The sequence below is a fragment of the Myotis davidii genome, unplaced genomic scaffold (assembly GCF_000327345.1).
Source record: "Myotis davidii unplaced genomic scaffold, ASM32734v1 scaffold281, whole genome shotgun sequence".
In the NCBI taxonomy this organism is placed as follows: Eukaryota; Metazoa; Chordata; class Mammalia; order Chiroptera; family Vespertilionidae; genus Myotis; species Myotis davidii.
Window position 1 is genome coordinate 5,411,146 of NW_006293784.1, and position 27,136 is coordinate 5,438,281.

General features: G+C 42.1%; 1 long non-coding RNA gene across 1 annotated transcript in view; it reads right to left on the minus strand.

Annotated features, from left to right (window-relative positions):
- LOC107183731 overlaps positions 1 to 27,136 on the minus strand; it is a 130,649-nt gene that overhangs the window by 59,565 nt on the left and 43,948 nt on the right. The window lies entirely within an intron of this gene.

Below are 27,136 nucleotides of genomic sequence, written 5' to 3' on the forward strand. Positions count from 1 at the left end.
TTGCCTCAAAAAATTACAAATGGAACTGCCATTTGATCCAGTGATCCCACTGCTAGGAATATACCCAAAGAAACCCAAAACACCAACCAGAAAGAATATATGTACCCCTATGTTCATAGTGGCATAATTTACAATTGCTAAGATCTGGAAACAGCCCGAGTGCCCATCCATAGATGAGTGGATAAAAAAGCTGTGGCACATTCCTGTGGTACATTCCATTTATACCATGGACTTCTATGCAGCAGTAGAAAAGAAGGATCTCTTACTCTTTAAGAGAGCATGGAACGGACCTGGAGAATAGTACGCTAAACGAAATAAGCCAGAGAAAGACATATATCACATGATCTCACTCATATATGGAATCTGATGAACAAAATAAACCAATGCATGAAATAGAACCATTGGCATGGAAACAGGGAACAGACCTACAAATCTCAGAGGAAAGGGGGTCAGGCATCAGGAAAAGATGAATCAAAGACCTTGAATGCATATATGCATTGCCCAGGGACACAGACAATAAGGCGGTGAAGGACTAGGGTAGGGTGGGAACTGGGTGGAGGGGGGCAATGGGGAAAAGAAGAAGTCTGTAATATGCTCAACAATGAAGATTTAAAAAAAAAAATCATCTGATCTATGAAGTGTTCCAGTTTCCCCCTTTGCCATTGTCCTGAATGGCTGGAAACCATTGCCTCCCCCGAGCTCTCAAAGGAATGTGAACACCCTTTAACATAGTGGTTTCCAGTACAATCAAGGTTACCTTATTTCAAAATCAGCTCTGCCACTGACCAGCTATGGGACACTGGCCTGAGCTCTTCCTTGGCTCCTTCTAAGGAAAATAGGCGTTGTGTAATGATTAAATAGAAAATACATGTTACCTCCTGAAGACTCTGACACATTCTCAAGATTCTAAGGCTAGATATTACCTCAGCTAAAACACTGAGTGTGAGTCTGATAAATATTCGACTAAGAATCTGTCTCCTCATTAGATTCAGTGGCTTGAGGGCAGAAGCTAGATCTTCCTTATCTTTACTCAAGATCTAGAAGATAGTTTGTGTTGAGTAAATGCTTGCTGAATGAATGAATGGCCCTAAGTAATGGCTATTTTAAACCAGGTATGTTTACTCACAAAGCTCCTTTGAAAAGAACTGTCTGCTGCCCTGGGACTGCTGGTAGGTAGCACGGGCAGGAGGGATGTCCTTCCTTGGGAGCAGAAAGGCCAAGAGACACAGCAACGGGGACTATGAGTTCTTTTATAGGCGGCCTGAGTCTATAGCACCCCACGAGTAGATATGCAGCCTCAAGCACCTTAAGCATTGAGCTTATAGAATTTTATTTTTTTAAGGCTGAAATGACTTACACATTTAAAGCACTGACTATAGGGCACACATTCAGTGAGTGACAGCGCCATTATGATTATCGATATCACCCCAAGGATGATGTCAGGACAGGGCCATGCTCTGCTTCAAACCCTGGACACAATCCTATTGAGTTATGTCACTCCACACTTTCTTGTTTTTGGGTCTCAGGTAATAGCAGGTCCAACTCCAGGCATAGGTGAAGTGGAAATATTAGAATGTCAATATTTTCTTGCCATGTGTAAGAAAGGGATGTATTAGGATATCAAGGAACAGAGGCTTCTGATTAAACTGGCCTAAACAATGAGGAAAGTGCTGTGGCAGCATCTGCCCAGGTACTCTTGGGATGCTCGCTCTTGGGGAAGCCAGCAGGGAGAAGGCTGACATCCTGGACTGACTATTGCCCTGCCATGAAAAACCCATCCATGGAAAGGCATCACGAAGAGATGGAAGTGACACAGGAGTGAAGAGGCCTTCACATGACTCCCGCCCCGGCCATCACCCGATTGTAAACACATAAGAGACCCTGAGCCAGAACCATCCAGCAAAGCCCAGCAGATGCACAGAACCACAAGAGGTAATAATAAAACTGTGGGACAGTTTGTTACCACAGAGGTAATAATAAAACTGTGGGACAGTTTGTTACGCAGCCATAGAGGACTAGGGCAGCCTCGAACTCAGCACCGTTACCCATAGCATTAATAAAAGACACACAAAAGGAAATTCAAATTCTAGACAGAACCAAGATTCAGCAGGCTGTTTGAGGAGTTGCATCCTTGCTAAGCTCACATATTCTGTAAAACATGGTGTTATTCCAAATTACAATCCTTAAATTGCTTTCACAGTCCACATCACATGACAAAAAAATGATTATTACAAGTATTAACGTGGCAGTATAGCTTAGGAGTTGAGTCAAACTCAGGATCAGGGCAGGATACTTCTAGATGCTTCAATATTTATACCAGTGTCATATATTTACACAACTTCAAAAAAGAGATCTTGCACAATAGTTTCAAAGGCCCTTTCAAGGATTATCAAGATTCAAATGCATCCTTCAGTGTTACAACAATGGCACAGCCGATATCATTTGAATGTATTATTGGTCAGTGTTTGTTTTTACTCAACAAAATTCTCCTGGGAAGAAACTAGATTATTACCACTGAAGGAATCAATGATTCCTTACCAGTCAAGAATCAGGACATTGATTCCATCACAGCTGCCTTCCATGGGACGTTGTCCACAAATATCTGAAAGATTTATAAGCTTATAGAGGGGAACCAATATTGTCCCCCGTGGATCTGACTATTGTATCAATGCACATATACCTTTTATGAATCTTGAAAACATCATGCAAATGAAATAAGCCAGACAGACACACACAAATAATATTGTATGATTCCATTTACATGAGGGACCTAGAATAGTCAAATTGATAAAGACAGAGAGTAGAATGGAAGTTGCCACAAGCTGGGCTTGGCGGGGAGGGTCGGGGGGAATGGAGAGCTATTATTTAATGGGTTCAGAGTTTTAGTTTGGGATGATGAAAAAGTTCTGAAGATGGTTGCACAACATTGTTAATGTACTTAATACCACTGAACAGTACATCTAAAATGATAAATTTTGTTATGTCTATTTTATCACAATAATAAAAAAAAACACTTTGCTTTAAGAAAAAAAATGCCAAAAAATAAAAGCAAGGATTTAGGTGTTTTATCAGTAGGCTTCCCAGCAGGAAACAGATGGCCACTCAAATTAGGACAAGTTGAGGAGAGTTAAATAAAAGGACTCTTTAATAAAGAGTTTAATAAAAGGTTTGGGCAGAGCGGCAGAGCATAAGGAAATCACAAGGGAGAGGGCAGAGCCTCCCTTCCTGGGAGCTGACAACCTCCCTTTTAGAAATTGAGACCTAATAGAATGAGGCCCAGAAGGAGGGGATAAACAGCTACCAGTCCTTGTCTCTTCTGTCTAAAGAGAAGAGTCAAGTTTGCTCAGTGGGTAGAACATTGGCCCTCAGACCGAAGGGTCTCTGGGTCCGATTCTGGTCAAGAACACATACCTCAGTTGCAGGCTCGATAGGGGCTCATGAGGGAGGCAATTAATTGATGTGTCTCTCTCACATGGATGTTTCTTTCTCTCCTTCTTTCCACCCTCTCTCTAAAAATCAATGGAAAAATATCCTCTGGTGAGGATTAGCTAAAATAAAATAAAATAAAAATAAATAAAATTAAAGGAACCCTGCAAATTCTGGCCTCCAATTAAAAAACCCATCTCTTTCTTGTCCATCCATCTTCTTTAAGGGGAGTAGACTTCTCCTATGGACTCAGCAAAATGAAACTGTCAGAAGGCATAGGAATGAACCTCACATGGTTCTGGTTCTTGTCTTCTGGGGCTTTTCAATAAGAATCATTTTGACTTAGCAAAGGGATGTTCTGAGAAATCTTCCTTATTCTCTGCAGTTTAGGTATGCAAAGGGTTAATGCAGCCCCCACACTAGGAAACACGTGTCATGCTCAGAGGGTCCTTTTTGCCTACCTCGAACCCTCTCCTGCCTGCCCCAACTCAGCCGTCCCTCCTATGTGACTTAAAAGTCGCATCCCATTAACGTCAATCTCCAGGTTAGACCACTGCGGCCAGGTCACGGTCTCTGGAAGATCACTGCTGCTATGCACATATGTTACCTGGCAGGAGAAGGGCCTCTGATTAGGAGGAAGGGGAAGGACAGCCATCTTCTCTAGGCCTCTTTCATTAGCACATTAGCATGAATGAGCTTATCAGATTAGCTAATTGTCACCTGGGCACTTTGGACAGTGCAGAGATGCTGGTGAGGCCGGTTTCCACAAAAAGCAGGAGAAAAGCACAGTGATGAGAAGTCCCGGAAGGAGCTTGGAGCATCCTGGAAGGCCCAGTGAGGAAGGACTAGCAAAATGCTGCAGAGGACAGGAGAGGTGGAAGAGGAAGCTCTGAACGAGAAGGTGCTAAAGATGAATTTCACCACGTTCAAGGTGTGCCTGGGAGCCCCCATTCCCTATTTGAGGAGTGGGAGATACATAAACAGCTCAGGTACAAGCAGATAATTTAACTTGTGTTTCTTGCCATAGTCCTGTGGGCAAAGACATGTTGTGGTAAAGTGGAAAACTAGATAAACCTACAATCTCTCCCCCCTACAAACACCCAGAAAAGCTAGACAAAATACACAAATATTTTAAATACATAAGATAAACATCAAAGGAAGAAAGGGAAAGCATAAGCCTCCGAAACACAGAAACTTGACTTTCAACACCCAAATAAGAACAGAAGACAAGACTTTGGGCTAGAGCAAAAGGGGGAGTTGAAATTAAGACCTTGGCATAAAACCAGGACCTTCAGTGAAAGCAAGGACTGGCGGGGGGGGGAATCTGCCCAATGACACTGAGAAATAATAAGGAAATTTATCTGAATCTTCCTCAATTCTTGGTGGGAAAATAACGTCCTCTGGAATTCATATCACAAGGTCAGAGAAGCCAAAAATGTGGAGAACAACATAAAAAGTGGTTTCAGGCCAGTGGTGGTCAGCCTTTGGGAAGACCCTCAATGATTCAGTGATGCTACTGAGCTGCCAGGCAAAAGCACCTGCTTGAGGGAGAGGTACCTCAACCCAGGACCCACAGGTTTCCACAGATACAGTCTCACTGCAGATGAGCTCACAATCAAAGCACATCATAAGCATTCCCATATTATCAAGCCAAGCAAACACAATAGACAAACAAAAAAATCCTTGGCAGCAGTTGACCCCCAAGAAATTCAAATAATAGAACCAGCAATGATATAAGTGTGTTTTAAACCATATAAGAAGGAATTAAAATCACAAAATGCAGGGCACTATGAAAAACACATAGCTAGAATAGAGAAAAAAAATTGAAACTTCTAGAAATAAAATTTTCACTTATTAAAAAGAAATGAATTTGGCTTAGCTGGCATGGCTCAGTGGTTGAACATTGACCTATGAATTAGGAGGTCAAGGTTCGATTCCCTGTCAGGGCACATACCTGGGTTGTGGGCTCGATCCCCAGTGTGGGGCATGCAGGAGGAATCTGATCAATGATTCTCGCCATTGATGTTTCTATCTCTCCCTCTCCCTTCCTCTCAGAAATCAATAAAAATATCTTGTTTTTAAAAAGAAATAAATTTATTAAATAGTAGATTAGACTCAAATGAAATGAGAATCAATGAACTAGAAAATAGATCTGAAGGATTCAGAATGATGCACAGATAGATGAATATAAGGCCTTTTCATTACCTTCTCAACATTTCTTTAGTTCTCATAGTAGTATATCCCACCTTTTATTATTAGAAATTCCAGAAGGAAAGACAAGGGAGAATGAAGGAGATGGAATATTTAAACAGTGAATGGCTAAAAATTTTCAAAATTAAAAGACACAAATCCTCAAATTCATGAACCATAATGAGTCCCAAGTAGAATATGTAAAAATAAATGTATGGCTGAACATCTATAATAATAAAAGTGTAATATGCTAACTAGACCAGACAGCCAAATGACCTTCTGAATGTCATTCCGGGGGCCAAGGCAGAGGCCGTTAAGGGCGATCAGGCAGGCAGGCAAGCAATTAGGGGAGATCAGGCAGGCAGGCAGAGTGGTTAGGGGTGATCAGGCAGGCTGGAAGAGTGGTTAGGGGTGATCAGGCAGGCAGGCAGGCGAGCAGTTAGGAGCCAGTGGTCCCAGAGCTCTGTAAAGCAGGAAAGTGACATTAGGTAATTTTTATTATAAAAGATAACACACTTATGTGGAGAATGACATGAGCTGGGAGTTTACTGATGAGGTATAGGAGAAAGAAAAATATGTTGGGATTATTAGGGACAAAACCCCCCACCCCCCCGCGCCCCACCATGCACAAATTTCATGCACCGGGCCTCTAGTATTGTAATAAAAATGCAGGTCATCTTATCAACCTACTGCCTTAGTTTCTCAGTTTGCTAAGTTAAGATAACACCACGATTCTACTTATTAAACTCACAGCTTTACTTCAGTTTTGCTTAACAACATGGTAGTTAAAGCGTGTGGAGAGTTAAGAAAGACCAAAGTTTGAATTCTGGCTTGGCCGCTTACTTAGTGCTTTGGGACCTCTCTAGGCCTCAGTTTCCTTAGCTGTAAAATCCTGCCGCTGGGTTGTTGCAGGAACCAGCCAGCAAATTCAAGTTGCTTGCTTTCTGTGCTCCCTGCAAAGGCTGCATCCACAGTGCAAAGCGGGGTCCCCTCCCTGGCAAGCACAGTCCGTGGTAGGACGTTCTGAGCGCTGGCAGGGCATGGAGAAGCTCCGTGGATATGCATCCAAGCCATAAAACAACAACAACAAACACCCCTGAAAACAAAAAAGAACTCCTAATAAACAAGTGAGAAAAAAATTTAAATAAAAATTATGAATCGATTTATAAAGTGTGAAAAGCTGGTTGCCAAGTGAACTTTCACTATAAGACTATAGTGGCACATTGAACAAAGTAAGAAACTTGAATGGCAAGTAAACATATGAACAATATGTTCAACTTTCTTAACAATTAATGAAATACAAGCTAAATCAATGAGACATATGTCATACTCATCAGACCGGCAAACATTAGTATCTGATAATACCAACAGTTTTTAAAGATGCAGAGCAATTAGCTATTGCCCATTTCTCTTGGAAGTAGAAATTAGTACCATCACTCTGAAGAGCAGTTTCAAAATCCATAAAACTGAAGCTTTTCATGTATTAGAGAAAAAAATATGCAATCATTCTAAATGTCCTTTAGTGTAGGGATGGATATATTCACTCAATAGAATATTGGATAGCAGTTAAAATGAATGTATTAGTTTTACAAGCATTAAGATAAAAAATCTGCCGAAACCGGTTTGGCATAGTGGATGGAGCATAGGCCTGCGGACTGAGGGGTCTCAGGTTCGATTCCGGTCAAGGGCATGTACCTGGGTTGCGGGCACATCCCCAGTGGGAGATGTGCAGGAGGCAGCTGATCGATGTTTCTCTCTCATCGATGTTTCTAACTCTCTATCTCTCTCCCTTCCACTCTGTAAAAATCAATTAAAAAAAATTAAAAAAAAGACAAAAAATCTTTCAAGCATGATGGTAGGTGAAAATAGCAAATTCCAAAAAAAAAAGTACAGTATTTCTTTTTAAAAAACACACAAAACAATAGTTTCTTTATCTATAAACATATTGTAAGAGCATCTGTGGGAAGGATACACAACAATCTCAGGGCAGTGTCCAACCCTGGGAAAGGAAGGACAGCGAAGAAGGAATGGAGGTGAGTCTATTTTATTCCTTTAAAAAAATAGAGAATTATTTCAAAAATACAAAAATCTGAATTAAGTAATAATAATAACAGTTATATGTATTTAATGTCGGTGGTGGACAGAGAGAAATTTTGTACATTGTTTTCTGACCTTTTGGAGGCATATGAGATATGTCACAATTAACAATTTTAAAGAGAAATTCAGAAATGTGAGATTGTGATTGCTTCTTATCTTACCTGTTTTCTTAAACTCTCTATAATTTTTACACATCAATTTTCTAATTAGAAAAGAATATAAGCCCTGGCCAGTGTGGCTCAGTTGGTTGAGCATCAGTTCTCGTACCAAAAGATTGCAGGTTCGATTCCACGTCAGGCACATGCCCAGGTTTTGGGGCTCGATCATCAGTAGGGGTGCACACGGGAGGCAACCAATCAATGTTTCTCTCTCACATTGATGTTTTGTTTCTCTTTCTCTCTCTCATTTCCTCTCTTTCTAAAAATCAATAAAGAAAATATATTTCAAAAAAGAAAAGAATATAAGAAAATCCCTAAAAATAAAAGCACAATATGCAAATCGACCGAATGACCGAACAGCAGAATGACCATCCAGGCAACCTTCTGGATGACCGCGCTATGACATGCACTGGCACCAGGCCAGCCAAGGCGGGTGCCATGCGATCGCCCCACAGAGGGAGGCCCAGGCCACCAGCCCGCGGGGCAATCGATGGGGGGAGCTCCACAATCACTCCAAAGAGGGACCCTACCTGAGGGGTCCTGGATTGCAAGAAGGGTCAGGCTGGGCTGAGGGACACCACCACAAATTTCATTCACCGGGCCTCTAGTGTATAGCTAATCCTTGATAATCTTTCAGGCACCTCAATTCTAAATATGGACATACTAAATCAATTTTTTAAATCAATTTTTAAAGCGTGATAAGTGGTTGCCAAGTGAACATCCACCATAAGACTAGGCACATGGACCAGGTCATTCCAGTCATCTTGGTCACCACTGCAGCATCTGCACCATTGATCTGAACATAGTTACCACTTCAGTCATTGCCGATGGCAAACTAACCAGTTCTGCTGCACGTACATATGTGAGAATTTTCAGATGGCATCAAAGGTTTCATTTTCCCTTATATATTTATGTGCATATAGTAATGTGTGTGCATGTGTCCTTTCATACGTACATACACTTTTTAATCCCGTGAACTGTCCTGCAGAGATGAGGAGTTGAGGTGATTCTGAAGTTAAGGGGATGCTGGGAGTTAAACGAAGCAGAGATTCTTTTACTTCTAGTCATTGTTTTACCTCTAAACAGAAGATGTCAATAGTTGCCCAGTGACCTCCGTGAAATGTTTGTGGTCTTGTGTCAGTTCCTAACAACAAGTTGTCCACACAATAGGAGTACTTTATTGATTTATATACTCCTTTGATGTCTTTCAAGTTTTTTTAATGTTGCTCTTTCTTTTTATCTGGTTCCTCACTGTTGACATCGTTCCCTATTATCTTCCTAGATTGAAAGGACCATGTTCTCTTAACTAACTCGGCATGGCAACCAGCGCAATTTTGATGAGCATGTGGGTGCTTCATAAACTGTTTTATGGTGCTGCTATTGATGACACCAAAACTAGGCTGACAATAGTGCCTTAAAGTGATTACCCAGTCTCTCTATTGGTACCATCATGTGAAGACTTGGTGTCCATTGCCCAGGCATAGAGTTGCCAGAATTAGCAAATTAAAATACAAGACAGAATGAATAGCTTCCCTCCCCCCATTATAATAACCATATTCCAATCATTGCACAGAACATATTTACACTAAAAAAATTTTTTTATTTTTATCTGAAATTCAAATTTAAATGAACATCCAGTATTTTATCTGGCAAGCCTACCCAGGCACACTTCTTGAAGGTCTCCAAAACATTTGGCAGAGTAATTACCTGGGATTGAGAATTTTTTTGAAAGAAACTATCATATTCATTTGGATAAGAAACAAAGAAAATAATCACACATTTAAATTTGGCTCATGGCTATAAAGGTGTCTATCTCAGTGCACGAACGTCATAATTGAATTATTGTGAACTGTCTTTGGACAGAATAAAGATGCTTGAATACCAGATGGTTATTTTCTGAGTCACTAAAACTCTCCATTCTCTCCACAGTGGCAGCCAGCATAGTCTCAGAGTTTTCACTAAATGGCAGAACTAGAACAGATCCAAGGGAATGCAGAGTAATGGGGAAATTTTCGTCCAGGGAGAGAAGCTATTTTCCCAAAGAATTTTCAACCCCTCCACACACCTCCTGTCTCCCTTTCTACCACCACCCAGTTTGGTCTCCAAAGCTTTCAGATTTAGAGTGTTCTCAGAGGAAGTTATACTCTGAGGAGTAACAAATATGCCAAAATATTAGGACAAAAGAAACTATAAAATTCTCCTGGTTAAGCCCTGGCCAGGTAACTTGTTAGAGTACCATCTCAATACACCAAGGTTTCAGGTTCAATCTCTGGTCAAGGCGCATACAAGAACCAACCTATGAATGCATAAATAAGTGGGGCAATAAATCTCTCTCTCTCTCTCTCTCTCTCTCTCTCTCTCACTCACTCCTTCTCTCTCTCTTTCTCTCTCTCTCCTTCTCTCTCTCTTTCTCAAATCAACATATAAAAATTAAAAAAAAAAGATCCTAGTTAAAAATCAAGCCATGGGGGAAATAAACCGGGCTGGGAGGTAGGGGATGGGCAGGGATCTAATGCAGTGGTAGAATATGTGAACTGTGACTATCTGAATGTCATCTATTGTGAGACATATAATGAGGGAATTTGGAAGAAATCCCTTTCATAGCAGAGCAGCATAACTACTGACATGAAGCATGTTCATGCTTAGTTACTTGCTGCTTAAAATCACTGGCAGGAATACTCAAGGTCTAGTTTATATGAAGCCTTCTGTGCCTTTCTGGATTGCCTCCTATCCCAGGTCTGTACCTTCACATTTCCTCCTGAAATCACTGGTTGCTCTCCTTGCTGTTCCTAGCCCTGTACCTGGCACACAGTAGGTATTCAAAACTATATATATATATATAAAACCCTAGTATGCAAACAGACCACACAGCTGAACAACTGAACAACGGAACAAGCAGTCGCTATGACAACCAGAGGGCACGCACGGAACATGGCAGGCATTGGCTGTGGCGGAATGGTGGAGCAGGTGAGTGGGGGCACCAGACCAAGGCAGGGCACTGGTTGCCATCATTGGGGCGAGCCTCTGAAAATTCTTTGCTCCCACACAGCATGGTCCCACGAGGCGCTGGGCGGGTGCTGGCCCAGCTCACACCCAGTGCTGGTGCCGGCCCCAGCCGTTCTGTGCTATCAGCGCATGGGAGCAGTGGCGGTGGGAGCGGGGCACAGGGGACCAGGGACCCTGGCGGGAGGGATGGAGTGGGGGTGCAGAGGATGGGCTGAGACCCATCCCGGTGCCCACCGCAGCCTCGCGGCCCACAGTTCCTTTCAAGGTGCATGAATTCATACACTGGGCCCCTAGTTTACTAATAAATAAAGAAAACTTCAGTCACCCATTTAAAAATAATTTAATTAATTTTTCATTTTAAGAACATTTTAAGATATAGCCCCACAGCTGGGGAATAGAGCATTGCCATTCTGAAATTTTTATACTTTTCTTAGTTAATAAACTGCACAACAGAGCTTTATTTTTAAACTAAATAAATTAAAAAGCAATACAAGTGTGAAGTAACTTATGCTTTTAAGTGTTTGTTTGCCTTATACTATGTGATCTAAAAGACCAAGATCCAAAGAGCAAAATGGGAAAACCAACATTCTTCAAATAAAATCTGTTTTTACTGTGTGTGTTTTAACAAATGAGTGGTTAGGTATTAGTGCTTAACCAGTACATGAATAAACCATAAAGTCCACCTGACATTACAGCATGCTAAGGCTGCCTTTATAACGTGGGCTCTCTGTGTTCTTGTGGGACTATTAAGCTAGATCTAAGATGCTTATTCTGGAAGTAGCACAATGATAAGAACATTTACTCACATAAAGCAGTTCTCTCACATTTTTCAATAGGAGATACTTTGGCATAGACGTTCTTGACAAGCTATTGTATGTCTGAGTTTGCTGTGCATCTGCTCTTACATATATTCCTCCAAGAACTAAGGAAGCCATGATCATAGCCTGAATTGGCATTGAATCTTTTTCTCACCAACACTGTAGCAAATTAAATATAAATCATCCAACCATTACTCCTTTTCTAAAATTGATTTGCTACTTTACTCCCAATAAATACAGAATATAGACTGAGAGTCATACATTACATTTTTGTGTTTGTTTTAAAATAGAATCCTGGCCTTATACTATGCCACTGTGCAGCAGGCGAACTTCCTGGAAGGGTCATGTAAGCGTCTGTGACTATCCTCCGTGAACACGTGCAACTGAATGCCGACACCCAGCTGCAAACGAAAACCTGTGAGTAGTGTCCTATGCATGAGTCTGACCATTGCAGAGCATCTGAGAATTGAGCAAAAGTTTTCACTGAAATGATTGTTATGCAGACATCACCGTGGATTGCAGCAGAAAGAGATGCTCATCACACATGTTCTGCCCTTTCTAGAATCACAGCCAAATTAAAATCCCAGCCTGGCCAGTTGATTCCGTAGTAAACTGTTTTCCAAAAAAGCTTCAGTCACATATCACTGCCTCCTCCTGTCTTTTCTCTGGCAAAACATCAAGGTTGAAGATATCAACAATTAGAATTTAAACCTCTTCTCTGCTTAGTAACAAATCCTTTCCATCCCTGTCTACCCAGAAACAATCTGCCTGCTATTCCTATGTTCATGTCCTCTCCTCTCAAATTAACCTTGGTTGCCTTCCCACTTCTGGATAATGTTATTGATCTTGAGGTAAGATGCCTAGATGATATAGAACTTAGCCTGTGGGGGATGCTAATGAGGCCAGAGTTTGAAATCTAGCATGAAAATTCTGTTTTGAACATTTTTAGAGGGTGAAGAACTTCACCATGCTGCACAAACAGCCCCCAAGCGTTCTGGTATTCTTCCTATAGCATTGCTTCTGTAGACTTGGGCCTGTAGGCTAAGAATTGGGTCCAGAAGTAGCATTGCAGGTTTTCCCTAGAAAAATCTTAGCTACAGGTCTCTCTCTTCAATAGCTTCAATGCTTTCTATTGCTCTTACTATAGAATATAGTCCCAACCACTTATCATGGCTGTTATGCCATTCCTCCAGCCCCCATCTACTTCATCACATGGAACATAACAAGTACAAGGTTCTGTGCTTCTGGTTCTAACTTTCTTAAAATATCACCCTTCAAGTGTCAGTTTAAACACCACCTCCTCAGAGAGGCTTTCCCTGACCACTGTCTCTGAAGTGGCTCTCCTTAAGTACCCCCCAGCCTCCCGCAGTTCTCTTGATCACATCATCCTGTTTACTAGTATCTTCTTTGTAGCACTTGTCACAATCAATAATTATCACCAGACTATAAGCTTTAAGATATCATCACTCTATCTCTACCATCTAGTATAGGCACATAGATGGTGCTTGATATTTGCAAATTAGTTATTGAGTACATGAGTGGATAATTAGGCTAAAAAAGATGCATTTCTCTCCTTTTTTCATTTTATTTTTATATAGTATCTAGCACCATATAACATATTAGCTAGAAAGAATCTAACACAATGCTATTATTGAGAAATTTTAATAATAAAGAAGAATATTAAGAAGCAGATGTTTGCAAATATCATTAGTCATGTACTAGATGAGTCTGTCTTTTAGACATTGCTGGTGTAACTGTCTGACAGATTCCCTGGAATTTTTTCCTTCCTTCCTTCCTTCCTTCCCTCCTTTCTTCTTTCCCTCTCTCCCCTCCTTCCTTCCTTCTTTCCTTTCTTCCTTCCTCCCTCCCTTCCTCTCTCTTCCCCTCTCCCCCTCCCTTCTCTCTTTCTCTCTCTCTTGTTTTTTAAGTTACATATGACATTGCTGATTAACATCTCAGCCCCCAGTTCTACCACCTTAAAGCCTTTCCTCTAACTCTTACTCAACTTCGTGAGCTGGTATGTAGCATAAATCAGGAAATAGTTCATCTACAGTCACATGGGCCCCTCAAAGACAGCCTTTCAGGGACAAAAAGCAAACAAACCTAGAGTACAAAGCATCACATTTATATTTGGAAGCAGCACGTTACAGATAAAAGACATTAGACTCAGGAGACTGCGATTCTAATCATTCTGCCACTATAGATATGATAGAAAATCAATTCACGACTCTGTGTCCCAATTTTCTCATCTATAAAATTAAAATAATGTCTCCTATCTTGTCTTACTTCAAAGGAAGGAAAGGATCCATCAAAATGGTTATGTGAAAGCACTCTGCAAAACACTATGTAAACATAAAAGCTATTATATTTAAAGAGAAGCACTACTTTATAGTTTGCTAGAAAAAGAAGGATAGACATAGCTGGGGAGCAATGGGTATAGTGACAATATTTTCAAAACCAAAACCAGGAGATATCTTTTGGCATATGATCTGACACATGGTCTGACCACATGACAGAATATTTGAAATCAAAATGTCCTGAAAAATCCAGGACATGTGGTTGCCATAGCAATGAGGAGCCATAGGGAGGCTGTGGGCAATGAAAAGACAGGGTCGAATTGGCAAGCATGGAAAACTATTTGCCAGTGATGTGCAGGATAGTTTGGAAGCAACTGATGTGGAAGACTGAAAAGGCAAGAAAAAAGAATTTTACTCATTTGAATGTGAGGTATAAGTAGTAGTCCTGAGTCATCCTCATTCTGAAAAAAATTTCCCCTTCATTCTGGGAAATCCAAGGTAGTCTGGTTCTCATGAATGGGAGGCAGGAAGAGGTGTTTTGGATAACAATTTGGACTGACCTAGAGAGCATTATGCTAAGTGAAATAAGCCAGTCAAAGACAAATACCATCTGATCTCACTTATATGTGGAATCTAGTGAACAAAATAGAATCTAACACATAGAATACAGAGAATAGACTGATAGCTGTCAGAGGGGAGGAGGGCTGGAGGATTGGGTGAAAAAGATGAAGGGATTAAGCAAAAAGAGAAAAAATAAAAATTATAAAAAACTCAGACACAGACAAAGGTCTGGTGATTACCAGAGGAAAAGGGGAGTGGCGGGAGGTAGAATTCCGTAAAGAGGGTATAAATGGTGATGGAAGGAGACTCGACTTAGGGTAGCAAACACAATACAATATACAGATGGCATATTGTACAATTATAAAATTGTAATACATCATCTGTATGAAACCGATGTAGTTCTATTAACCAATGTCACCCCAATACATTCAATTAAAAAAGAATTTTGTTGGAGTGGACCTCATCCCCATGGGGGTCCAGTATTTCCTTTCAACATCCCAAGGGCACCTTTGAACTAAGAATTATTTCTTGGTATCTCAGTTCTCCAGACCCAGGAAGACTCCCTAGAAGTGCCACAGCATAGACCCTACTCTTCCTGCCCTGGATGGGAAGTTCCAGATCTCTCCAACTCTCCAATCCTGCTCTACCTGGACTGCCTCTGCCTCCACCTTTCTCCTCACAGAGAAGGCATCCTCTCTGCTGTGGAATGGCGCGAGAAGGGCTGTTTGTGGTTTACGACTCCATCAGAGCTCCTGACAACACCGCCCTGGTGTCATGTGCTTTCTACTCATGACTTTTAGGACAGAAAGTCAGATTTTTTTTTTTTTTTGTGGCCAGTCAAAAGTAAGTTGCGGATAAATCTCATGGAGGTGTAATGATTGTGGAAGGCTTATATACAAAGGTCAATCTTTTTTGGCATTTTGCACAGATTGTTATTAAAATTAATAAAGCTCCTATGTCGAAGGGGCAAGCATTGTTTCCCAAGGCAGATTTCCCATCGAGCGCTTATTCCTTGCCAGCCCTTAAAGACTCCAAGACCTCTAAATGCCATCCAGTGCCTATCACATGCTATTGAGTTGGCATGTTTGCAAATTGCATGCAGTGAGATCCTTCCATCCCAACAGCCCTGCCTCAGATTCCCCGGCATCGCCGCCAAACTAGTATTGCCTGCACATTTTCTTCATCTTTTCATTGAGTTCAGTGTGGCAGCAGCACATTCCTCAGCACAGGCTGCAGTCGGCATGGTAACTAGTTAGAGGCTTCGAGCTGCCTTCTTGCAGTCTCCTATTTCCTTCTGAGAGGGCTGTTTTTGCGGGGGGAGGAGAGAGGAGAGCCCAGGGCGGATGGTGGTGGAGGAAGTGGTGAAAAGGGGGTGGAGAAAGAATTGATTGGGTTGGGCTGGGGGAGGGGGGAGGGCCAGAAGAATGCCTTAAACGCGCTTTTTAAAAGAGTTATCTGGTCCACCCATGGTGTTGGTGCTAAATTGCCTGGGCAGGAAAGGGAAAAAAAAAGTCCTAATTGGGATGGGGAGGCAGTGACAAAGCCAAGCTTGTTCAAGCCTCTGGAATCTGCACTGTTGATAGTGCAGGTACCTCAGGGCGCTGGGAGTGATTGCTGTGTTGACTTTGTCTAATTGCAGGGGAGGAGCTATGTGAGCTGTGACGGGCAGTGTTACACCCAGTGGGGTGGTGGACAAAAACTGGCATCGCCACGCCGGGCTAAATAAACGGGCTGACAAAGCTCTTGGCATATTATTAAAAATCTGGCAAAATGTTCATCTCTTGACAAAAATGTAGAGAGACTAGTAAGGCATAACTTTATCCCATGTTGGATTTTAACATGGCTCCTGCCAAGTTGTCTGTCAAAATTAATAGGGCATTGCTGCTGCTTATAGAACAAAAAAATTTTTTTCTCATACATTTTATTCATTTATTCATTGCTAAAAACTCATGTATCTGCTCAAATGTTCATTTAAGAACAGGGTTTGGAGGTGGGTAACCTTGATTTGAAAGGGCTGTGAATTAAAAGCTACTTTTCATCATGTTTGCTATAATATAAAAACCACACCTTCGTTAAAATGTAAACCACCTTATTCTTTGAGAATAAATTAAAACTCTGCATCCACACTTACAGTCAGAGAGGCATCAAAACTGCAATGGTTGATTATATTGGTAACTGACTTGGCTTTGGGACTTTTTAAACTTCTGTTATATCAAGAAACATGTTAAATGTTCATTGTTGGGCAGACACTCTGCATTGTCATTGGAATTAATATACGGACTGACGCCTCTGCTTTGTTATTTCATGTTAATTTGTTTCTCCTTCCTTCTTTGATTTCCATGAAGCCTTCCTGCATGCTCTTCTACAAACCGCCGTCCATTCAGTTTCATACACGCAGGGCAGCTTTCTGTTCCAGAATCCGAGTTCCACGTGTAAATAACACTCTACCTTGTCATATGCATATGGTGCCTGTGGGTAGCTATTTCCTTTCTTATTTTCCACACTCTAAAGCTTTGTCATGAAATGGAAATGAAGAAAGTCTCCCAGAAAAACTTAAAAGCCTTTTATAATGCAGCTTAATTCCTAGTTTGCTTTATAGAACAATAAATCTTTGCGTTTATAAGTTTAGAATTTGTGTTAACTTTTACCCCGCCCGCAAAAAAAAAAAAAAATGAAAAAATTCCAAAATGGCATTTCCCTCAAAATCTCATGTTTTTGCTCATTCTGATTTTTAAGGCCTTCGGATGAAATACAACGTCAACAAGGCTGGTGGGGAGACTTTGCTCTTCAGCCCTCATAAATAATTTGGTTTGGTGTTTTCTGCTCTTCTTTTAATGCTGAAAGCACCTCTCTACAGTAGAGTCTAGAAGCTCTGCTTGGAAACGGAGACACTGGAAGCATGAACGCTGGGCGGCTCCCAGGTAAAAGGGAAATGCACAAATGCTCCTGAACTGCCGAAGGAACACACGTGTGCGTCAGAGATGGGCTGATTCCCCGCTGTTCATGTTTGCTCACTGCCAACATTTGGTTCCCTTAGCTTGGCTCATTATTTCGGCTGGGAAAGCCACTATATGAATTAATAGCAGATTTCCCAGCTGAAAATAAATGTTTACCAGTTTAGGGGGCTGGGGATTTTTGGCAAAGACCTGGCTTTTTGTCTGACTGCCTCTTTTTTTTTTTGGCCTGCACATCCCTGAGGTGTGTAATTAAAGTAAGGGAATTTGCACATAGTGCTTTCGGGCTTTAATGAACAGAAAACGCAGGATATGTCAGCAATTTGATGCCTAATGTCAGAATGTGCATTTCCTGTGTGAGGTGTCACAATAAGAGGACTCTGTGATGATAAAGGCACCTGCAACCCCATGTAGAGAAAAAGTGACAGTATTTGTTCCTAAATTCCAATGCAAAATATATTCAAAAAGAGCATTTTACATTTTCAAACAGATGGACTTTGAATTTGAACAAACCGCCAGAATTAAGGGCTAGTAAATCAGCCCCACTTTGCTGAATATTGAAATTCCTTTCAGGACAAAGATCTTGGCTGTTGATATCATCTTACATTACAAAATTGAACACACAATATCAAGTGGGTTTAATCATAACCATTCTCACCTTGCTGTTGAAATTTTTGAACAGCTCAAAATCTGGAAAAGTATTTTTAAAGCTCAGGAACCTTGAGGGGCAGGGTAGTAAAAAAACAACAACAACAACAAATTAACATTTATTGAGCACCTGTTATATGCCAGATACTTTTACATGATGTAAAATTTAATAATTAACAAAAATAACCTTGCAAAAAAACCCCATTACTATTCTTTTATTTTTTGTGGGTTTTTTGGGGGGAGTGGGGGGAGGGGAATGTTGAAAGAAATTAGGTAACTGCCCTAACCGGTTTGGCTCAGAGAATACAGCATCGGCCTGCAGACTGAAGGGTCCCAGGTTCGATTCTGGTCAAGGGCATGTACCTTGGTTGTGGGCACATCCCCAGGAGGGGGTGTGCAGGAGGCAGCTGATGGATGTTTCTCTCTCATTGATGTTTCAAACTCTCTATCCCTCTCCCTCCCTCTCTCATTGATGTTTCAAACTCTCTATCACTCTCCCTCCCTCTCTGTAAAAAATCAATAAAATACATTTAAAAAAAAGAAAGAAAGAAAGAACTTGCCCAAGATCCCATAATCAGTGACACCAGTGTGTGGGAGAGGACCCTGCCCAGCAGAGTAAGCACTCAGAACATGCATCATTACTGTCTGGCTCCAAAACCCAAACTCTTTCAATATAGTTTGCTATTGTTATTTTCATATTTCTTACATAAAATTTATTCTGAAGAATAAAAACATTGGCCCCCTCTCATCCCCAGTCCCTGATCATTTTTGTGTGTGAATAAAGTTTGCAAAAAACAACAACAAACCCAAAACTTCTTGCTCCATCCTCTGCATAACAGTGTAGGATGAAGTGAGCTGTACTTTTTGGGTTATGGGGAAGGCATCTCATTCTGAGGGCAAACCATACTTTTTTTTTTTAATATATTTTATTGATTTTCTACAGAGAGGAAGGGAGAGAGATAGAAACATCGATGAGAGAGAAACATCGATCAGCTGCCTCCTGCACATCTCCTACTGGGGATGTGCCCGCAACCCACGTACATGCCCTTGACCGGAATCGAACCAGGGACCCCTCAGTCCACAAGCCAACGCTCAATCCACTGAGCCAAACCGGTTTCGGCAAACCATACTTTTAATACACAGGTCAAGGGCAGCCACGAGGAGGAACAAGTCTCCAACCAACAGAAGCATGGAGGAAGGGGGTGCTTTCATCAGAGACACAGGCCACAATACGCACCACATTACTGCAGAATGGGGGAACACAGATGTCACCTTGCTAGGCCTCAATTCTAACATCTGTAAAAAGAAAAAGGGCTGATGACCTAAAAAGCCCATTTTTTATTTAAAAGTCTAAACTACCAAGCAACCCTTGGCTGAGACCAGAGGGCAGGCGGGCAGGAGGCTCAGGTAACCATAAACACAAGCATTCCCAAAGGTAAGTTTCAGGCAACTACCTGTCCTGTGGTCACTACACAAAGACATCTGCCACATTTTATAGCCATAGGCCTTCATGAGATGATCAGGTTTCTACTACATATTCCACATGGACATTACTTGACGTCCTCCATAAACTAAATCCTAAGGTAAAACATTGCCTTTAAAAGGCTTTTTCTCCTGCCCTTTCCTCTCCTGACTTTTTGCCTTATCGTGGGCTCTCTGTGGCCTTCCTCTTCGTCTCCAAAAACATCTGGGGAATCACTGACAGACCACGCATCTGGCGTGGTGCACTATCCTAATTCTTGGTAAAGAAGAAAAATGCACATGTGAGGTGTGTATGTGCATTTATGTGTGTGAGAGAGAATTGGAGTCTAAACACTTCCTCCTCCAATCCTAGGACTAGAAAACCCAAGAGACTGGACGCTCTGAGACATGCTACCCCATACCCATCACTTTTGTCCTAAATAAGGAACCAGCACTCTCTCCTCTCTAGTCAATAAGCACTGATGCTGGCAGCTCCTCAGCAATAACTGGTCCAACAGAGGAGCCCCATCCCCAGGAAAAACTATCTCTATCAACATTTAAAGAAATGTGAACATCAGGAGTGTGAGGCATTTGGACATATTTTTACTTCACTAGAACTCAAAGTTTACTGATCCTACCACCTCGTCACTGTCCTCATCCCTGTGTCCTCACGTTCCTCCTCCTTCTCCTACCTAAGTTCTATGACCCAGCATTTTTCTTCTCTTGCAAGCACCCTCATCCTCTTTGCTCCTCTCTCACTGCATTGTGTTGGTAAATTTTCAGGGTTGATTAAATCAAGATTTCTGTCTATTTCATGCCAGCATCCTTGCAACCAAAAGTGCTTGAGAAAAACACACAACCTTGCTGGCTGATCTCAGTCTAAATTCTTGATCATTATCAGCTCCCATGGACCAGTAATGCTGCCCAGCTGTCATTCGGTGTCCTTGTCCGTTCCCTCTCCCATTCTCCTCACAACTCTTTCATCCCTCTCCTCTCCTCAATACTCCACAACCAGTGGAGGAACTGGGGAGCAAGATCTCTTTCTGGATGTTTCTGTTTTCTCGGTGAAATGGTGAATGATGTTGAGTGATACCATGCCTTGTTCCTGTGACTTTGGGTGACTTCAGCCAAGGCCAGTCCCCACTTTTGTACTAAATCCCATCCCCTCTCAATGCCACAAGGATATTTCTCTAGCAATTCTTCCCCTCTCTCCTGCATCACCACTCCCCACCCCCCCGCCCCGCCCCATTTTCCTGGTCTGTTGTCATAACATATAAACATGTTCTTATTTCTTTCATTAAAAATAAAAACAAAAATCTTTTGATACCACCTCTCTCTCTTACTGCTCCACTTTCTCTTTACCTCTTGGCAACACAACTCAAAAAAGTTGTTTATATTCACTAGAAATTTCTCTCCTCCCATTCTCTCTCGAAGCAACCTGATGACCGCCTCACCTTGCAAACATCAAAATTGCTCCAGTTACGATTACCAAGGGCCTCCACATTGGCAAATCCATCAGTCAATTCTCAGTCCTTGTCTTGCTTTTATAAACATTTTATGGAGTTGGTCATTTTCTCCCCATTGAAACACTTTTAACTTGCCTTCCAGGACACCATGCTCTACTGAGCTTCTTCCCCCTTAATTACTTTTTTGTCCGTCTCCTATCTGGGTGCTTCATCTCCCTGCACTAAGACTTGGAGTGCCCCAGGGATTAGGGCTGACTTCATCTTTCCCCTAACTATGTTCAGTTCATAGAGGATCTCCTCAACTAAATGGCTTTAAACACCATCTCTACTCTTTGTTCAGATTTGTATCTCCACACTGAATGGCTCTTATGCTGGGCCCCTGTTGTGAAACCAAGATCCAGGTTCCATCTTGCTCCCCAGTTATGTTGAGTGGGTTTCTCTTTTATTTCTCTGTTGCTTGATGCCTTGTTGGTTTCCCAGCAAAGGGTTCTGAACTGGAGATCTGCTGACAGACCTTCTTAATACTGCCTACCTGTGTAGATTGCTTAATATTATCTAAGGAGGAGGAAGAGGAGAAAAAAGAGGAGAAGAAAGAGGAAGAATGGGAGAATGGGGGAGGAGGGCGGTGATTCGTGGCTATTGTACATAGGCCCAGTGATGTTAAGTGTTTCTCAGTCACCCTTCTCCTGCCACAGGCAAAATCATTAGTTTGGTGAGTTTGTTGTGGTATAGACAAAGCCTGATCTTGAGTATTGCAAATCAGAAATTTCATACTTTTAGAGAAAATAAATCAACCTTTCTAGGGCATACTGCCCAATCTACCTCATGAGTCTGATATATCAAATCACGGTACCATTTTATTAATTTACGTTAAGAAACAACTGCTGTGGGAGCTACACAAGCAACGTATTCTCTTCCTGCCATCACAAATTTTGAAAAGCCGTATCATGTTCAAAGCTATGATAGTTTATAGTAAGAAATGGTTGTCTTGATGAACAAACTTCTTGAAGTTCATATGAGATGCGCATTCCCTGTTTCTCTGCAAACTTACACAGGAACAAAATCATAACCAGATTTTAGGAAAATGGCAGTTAATCACAATGTGGCCAGAGTGATTTTTTTCCATAGCACACATTTGACCAGGTCACTCATCTAAAACTGGACACTGTTCTTAGAAGACAAAGTCCTCAACCTGCTGGCCCCACATGGTCTGGCTACTTCAACCTCTGCCTTCAGCATCAGAAAAGGTTAAAATATGGGTTCTGCAACCACACTTCCATGGTTCAAATCCCTGTTCCTCTACTTCAAAGCTCAGATGATTTATTTAACTACATTGTGCTCTAGGTACCTCTTCAGTAAAGTAGGAATAAAGACAGTATTTATTTCATAGGATTATGATGAAAATTAGGAGAATAAACCACTTTCAACAGTGCCTGGCACCTACTAAGTACTCAAAAAATAGTATCTATTATTTAAAACCACTCTGGGTCCATCCATCCCTCAAATCTGCCACCAGCCTGGTGCCCTGAGCAAACACTGGCCTTATTTGGCCCTTAAATGTACTGCCTTCCACTGTTTAACTCCTGCTCGGCCTTCACCACTCCCATCTACAGTTACTTCCTCAGGCAGGTCTTCCTGGAGGCCCAGAGCCCTCAGTCTACAGTTTTCTTCCTCATAGGCATGTGCTTCCTTCCAGGCTGTACCTGGTTCAGGACAGTCGTCTTCCTTGAGAGGTACTCTCCATCCTCAGCACTTTATCCCAAAGCTCAACATACACCTAACACAGCAATGTAGCACTTCACACAAATGTGTTTGAGTAAATGTCTAATCGATGCTTACCCCAGTCTGAAAAGACTTTGGCCAGGCCCAGCCAGTCTTCCAGGGCCAAAGCCTGGACCAGCACCACTAACTTTTGCTGCAGGGACTCTTTTAATCACCTCCCAGAGCTGGCCAACCCCCTCCTGAGTCATGCATTCTTTCTTTGCATGTGTTAATATATTCTTAGGCCCTGGAGGCCTAAGAAAGCTGTGTATCTATGCTCTATTTCAGTCCACATTGTTTCTAAAGTTTTGCTCTCAGTGGGCATCTTATTTCCCTTGTTACCAGTGTCTGGCAGGGGTGAGGCACATGAGGGCTAGCTCTTTCTATCTCCTTATTACTGTCAACACAGCTGGACCAGGAGTCTATCAGTGGAGACACCCTGGTGTTTTGTATTAGGTGAGTGTGTACTCACCTTCCCATGTGACCGCTTCACTTTCCACACTGAACTTCTCCTAAAGCCTGAGCTGGGTCTGCCCTGCCCCCATGGGCCTCTCCCAGTTGACTCGCCTTCCTAGCAGGGTCCTAAGATAGAGCCCAGCAGAAACTCTCTATGAGGGGGTGGGGTGCGGGTGCAACTCCAAGTGTGTTTTTCAATAAATGAAGAATACAGCACTGCTTTGGGGATTAATTATTCTGTCTTAAATGGAAATATCAAAACTGATTCAAGAGTGATATACACAGAAGTTATCATTACCGGCACATATTTGCACTGTACAATGAGACAGATGCAAATCCCCAAGTCAGTACCAGGTAAAAGCGACCGCAGTTGTAGCGTTTCATTCCAGTTCTTACAAAGCCTCTATCAGAAAGACTAAATTCTATGTTAGCAAAAATAATTGGTCTACAACCCATTCTGAAACCCTACAAATGTGAAAAGCATTGCTCTGGGTTTTCATACTATTTCCATGATGTAGAGATCTGGTTTAGGCCAGAGATGTATGTGCAAACGCCACAAGAAAGGACTGGTCCAATGCAATGTGGAATTTAGCAGAAGGTACGAAAGAACACAAAACTCAGGTTGAAGAAAGCCTCTCCCCGGGGTATTTCTCAGCCTTTATTTTTACCCCAGATCCAAGACTTGTGGTTAATTCAGATAAGCACTTGACCTTTGTGGGTGCTTATCCAAAGTCAACCTTCCCGTGTCTGAGGGTCACCTGTAACTCATTAATCTCAGTCCATTATTGTTTTGCAGGGATGTCTGTTCCATTTAAGATATAAAACTCCTATACAGATAACATGGTAGGTTAATGCACTCACCTTTCATTCCCTGATTGCTGGGTTCACACCAAACTCAATTCTGTTATGAGTAAGGATTATGTTTTGATATGTTCCCATCCCCAGGAGCCATTTGTCCGTAGGTCTTCACATCCTAAAAGGATGTTGCAGGCATCAGCATACTCTTTGGGGCCCTATACAGGAGATTCCCGGGACTAGAATGGCCCAGAGGTTACTGGGTCAGGGCTCGAGAGGAAGAACTATTTAGGGAATCTTGCTGAGTGCATGCTTCTGAGGTGCTATCAGACTTTTGCCACTCTCAACTCTTAAGATGAAAACAAGGCCATTATCATTTCTCAAAAAAATAATAAATTGCTTTATATAGAACCTCGTACTGTGGTGCTGTCCTTCCTTCCCCACAGCAAGAAACGTGCCAGCAGGCAGTCAGGGAAAAGGCACAAACTCTTTGCAGTTTTTTTTAAACATCAACCTTTTCAAGCGTCCTCTTCTTTATGATTTAACTTCATTCCCTCTTCCATTAGGAAATGCAAATCTATGTCCGTCACCTGTCGCAAAACCTGAGATGGAAATCTAGAAGACAATGACAGCTCAACCATTCTCTAAGGTAGGATGGCGTAGTGGATGGTGCTGGAGCCAGACAGCCCAGGACAGAATCCCGAGCCTGCCGCGTAAAGCCTTACCCTCTCCCTCAGATTCATAGCTGTAAAATGGAAATAATTAGAGCACCCACCGCAGACAGTTATTGTAGGAATCAAATAAGATAATGACATGTAAAACACTCAGAACAGTGTCTGGCATATATCAGGGGCTCTGTAGGTGTTAGCTGTTTTGGGTACTTAAATGCTCTGATCCATGCTATAGAAAATAAAAAATAACTCTTAAAAAAAATCTGTGGCTTCCTCTCCAGCCACCTGACAGGTGACTGAATCCCAAAAGAAAGCTTCTGGTTCTTTCTCTTTTGCAGGGCCACACCACTCTCCCCCATGCCCTTGAATGCCAGCCAGTTAAAGTACAAGGGAGTGGTCGAGGTGTGAGGATGGTACGACCCAAACTGCCTCACTTCATTAATTTCCGCCAACCCCTGCTGCTGGCCACGCTGCCACCGCCTCAGTTACCCTCGGCGCGAACAACGGAAAGCAGCGCACAAAGGCTTTCCCTTTACAGCAAGAAAAGGAAAAATGTACCGTCGACGCGTCTTACTCGTCAATGTAAATGCTTTCAGGAGCCCTTCGCGGCCTCTTTCATGTTCTTCAAGTCTAAGAACCATTTAGAGAAGCGCCGCTGTGCTAGCACCCTAAGGACATGTGAGAGGATGCGCGCAGGCGGAGAAACAGCTTCTATTTGTGTGGAGCAAGGCAGGCCTAGGTCTCTGACTAACAATAAGCGGAATATCTTAATCGCTAGCGTTCTGAAGGCACGCCAGGTGGAGTGCTCAGTGTTTGCCCGCTCGCTTTTCTTTCTTTTTAAAGAATACTACTTGGGAAAGACACCGACGCACGCAGGTAGGCTCTTCTTACAGGCCCATCGGGAGGGTTGCGAGGGAGTTGGTCCAAATCCCCACACCAGGAGAGGTCTAGAGTTCCTAGAATGGACAGGTGCAAGGATGGCACTCTTTTGGAAAAGGGAGCTAAAGAACTACCCTAACAACTATGTTTGCAGAGTGAACAGGCTGTTCACTGGAGCCCATGTTTATTGGGGTGAATGTGTGGGACTGATGGAGATTTGTAGGGCTGGAATCCCACCAACTACCCCTCACTTCCGATTCTAACAACTACAGCTCCCAGCTCTCATTCCCCATGCTTTTAGGAACCTCTGCTACCTGTTCTAGTGTCATGTCTTCCACAGAGACAGTATTTTAGAACAAAGTCATTAGTAGGGTAGGAAGTGAGAGTGTTTATCTGCCTTAAAATATACCCAGCGCAATAGGTATTCAAAAATATTTATTGAAAGAATTCCTGATTTGATGGAAGCTACAAAAAATAAAAGCCCTGGAAAAGAAGCCACTTACAGAATAACTGATCTCTACTGTTAGGTTTTAGGTTAATCATTAAAAATATTTAGAATGACTCCCTTTCCCCGAGGAAGCAATAAATCGATCTCTATATAGAGTACAAAATTGTTTAGAAATATGCCACAGCACTTTACAGAGACACCCTATTCCCCAATATTTCTATTCTCCCCATCTTCCTGGAAGAACAGAACTCCTAGTGTTATTTGCTTCCCAGATAAAGAATCTATTTCTCAACTCCCACTCCCTCTGCAGCTAGACATGGGTGTGTCACTAAGTTCTGGCCAATGGGGTGTGAACAGGAGTAATAAACACGACTTCCAGGTCATGCACTTAAAACAAGGAGGGTGGCCTTCTTCTCTCCCTTTTCCCATTCCCAATGGCTGGAATGCACACATGATGGTAGGCACTGGAGCAGCCACGTTAAGCTGGGAGTTGAAACTGTGTTGTGAGTGACAGAGCAAAAGAAAGAAGCAGCCGTGCGCACCTCTGACACCACCAAGCCTCCCTTTGGTCCTTAGACTGCTTATATTCAAACTGTTACACGAGATAGAAGCTTCTATTTTGTCCAAATTGTTGTCTTTTGAAAATGCCTCTGTTACTTTAGCTCAATCTGTATTTAAACCAATATTAACACCAGGCTACATTAGGAGAGAAAGCTAAAAGGAAAACTCCATTCATTTGAAACAAAAACAAGTTGAGCAGAACTGATTATTGAGAGATGAGTTGGCCCCCATGTTTTCCCCTTTAGTATGGTTCCCGTACTTTCAGAATGGGCTCATAGTGCTGTTGACTCATGAGGAAATGTTGGGCCTGTAAAATCTCCCACTGCCGGTTTCTATTGTGTGCAAACACACTGACTAATAGAAGTGGCGATCCTTTCTTCTTCCAAACCCTCATAACACTTCACCTATACACTTAAGGCCTCTAACATTTCCTATCTTGTGTAATAATTATCCATGATGTCATCGCTTTTGTTTTATGCAATG